A 2,478-nucleotide genomic window follows, 5' to 3' on the forward strand; every position below is an offset into this window, starting at 1 on the left:
CATCCGAACACTGCGCGGAAACCGTACCTTTAATCGAATGTAAATAAACTATTTTCAATTTCGGTTGTACAGGCCACAAATAAACATTTGCGTACGATAACTTGTAGAAAAAGAAACCGATCAATTGTTGTTCAATCTCCATTTATTATTGTTTTAACATAATGGTTTTATTTTCCTTCTTTTTTTTTTTACATATTTTTCAATTTTTATCATTGCGCCTTGGGCGCCCATGTGTTTGACACACGCAACACACACCCAGTTATTGTGGCATTGGTTACGTACTTGCGTATGCGAACGAGATTTCTTACTCGCGCGTATGGTGTGCGACGACTGTAGCATTTCGTATATTCATTTTGCCGGTTATAAAATATATTTGAATTATTTATGACGTCGAATTCGATTACATGGTTTACACGGCCCTTCAATGTATTTAATAATATTAAGTGCGAATTCCATCCTTTTCACGTTTCCGCCGTTGCTCGTATCTTCGTTGTGCACGTACAATATGTTCACAGATTGATTTTTTTTCATTTTCATAAATTCTAAACACTAATTTCTCCGTTCAGAATAATATGCTACCAAAAAAATAAAAAAATAAAATTTGAAAAAAAAAAAAACAATTTTAGACTCGTTTTACGGATATTAACATGCTTGTAATATTTTTGAAAACTTACGAATGGTTAACATCAGAAAATTACCCTAACTAACTCCGTATACCAAAAATAGTATTCTAGGACTACAGGAACCAAATTGGTTGGACGATTTGGATCTTACTCATAACTCACACGATTTCGACATAAAATCTTGTTACGGTTTGTAACCATTTAGACCAAACACTTTCTCGACCTTCCAAGTTTTTCCGTATTTAAAAACGTCGATCACGTGTTGAGTACCACCCGTACGAAACATCAATCATTAGATTTGTTATTAGCGATTATTTGTTTATCCCAAGCATATTATAAATATATATGCGTACGTGACGAACTTAGGAACTATTCGGTTAAAACATTTAAAAATAAAATTCCGAACAGGCAAATTTTGAATTCGTTCTATTCCTAGAAAATATTGAGATGTAAGATTTGGGAAATTATATAGAATTAGGTCAATATGGTTTTGAAGTCAAACAATATTGTGAGTTATAAATGACAAATAAAAAAAAAAAAAAATTGCTGTAAATAATAATAATGGAATTCTAATTTTAATTTATTATTGTATTGATTTTTATCGTTTTTATTTTTTTTTAACAAGAAAAATTGTCATATGGTTTCCACAAATGCGTTTCATTCTTATGGGGACTCGAAAAATCCGATTAAAATGGATATTTATTTATGGATTTATATATATTATATGTTAATAATATTAACATATAATTACGAGTATCTGATATTATATAGAATTTTTGGATATTCAAAAGTCTAATCTCAAATGTCTAAATATCGATGTATCCAATTTTGGTAAAGCTGAAGAAAAATTACGAGTAAGAAAACCACCGTGAAAAATTAAAATTTGTTTATCAAAATACTAATCATGCTTCACGAAATCCGTCAGTACGTCGAATAATGAACACGTCAAAATTATCACGTCAGGGACGTCAAACTAAGGCGTATATCTAACTTAAAAGTTAGAAAACATACGTGCAATGGTTAAAATATTTACATTTATAAATCGAATAGTTTGTGTCGAATTGGTTTGAATACTATTTCAGTGATTTCATTACAGCATGGTAAATACTTTTATTTCTACGGATAACATAAACTATAATATTGTGATTTTACGGCGTATTTCAAATTCGTTTCTTTTTGTAAAGTATTCGTCATCCCTTATATATGTTTCACCGCTTCGACTTGTACCTATGGTTATACATTTTATTTCTTCGAGATCTGAATAATAATTTCCTTTTATTGCTTTGTGAATTACATTTTTTTATACGTATTGAGTAATTTACATATTATTCGTAAAAAAAACATAAAATACGTGTTATAATCGCAATATCATATAACATATGATCACCAAGATAAGTTTTGATTCTAAACGTTTGAATTTAAGAAAAGTGTACTTTCATTTGCCAATTTTAATTTTTTTAAATTTTATTTATATTCCAGAGTAGAGAGAAAATATGCTGGTGGCTATATTAAATCACGATGATTTATTTATAATTAATAAAATATATACCCACTGGTTAGCTGTATACAATATATTTATTAAGTACTTGATTCGTTCAGAGTTTGTTGACCGTTTCTCGTATTAGAATGATTATTTTTCTCAGAGTCATAGAATTGAAGTGCGCAGTTATCCTTCAAATTCCAACCATTTGTTGAATACAATTGTTTCCGTGAATTAATCCAATTAATTTCAAGATGGCAAAATTAATTTTGAAAAACATTATATAGGACACAGATGGGTTTTGTTCTCTAACGAATACGTTAACCATTGGCGTTGAATTCATTGCGTTGATGGAAAATACATTTTTCTTAATTA

This window comes from Sipha flava, unplaced genomic scaffold, assembly GCF_003268045.1.
Source record: "Sipha flava isolate LNK unplaced genomic scaffold, YSA_version1 522_pilon_pilon, whole genome shotgun sequence".
In the NCBI taxonomy this organism is placed as follows: domain Eukaryota; kingdom Metazoa; phylum Arthropoda; class Insecta; order Hemiptera; family Aphididae; genus Sipha; species Sipha flava.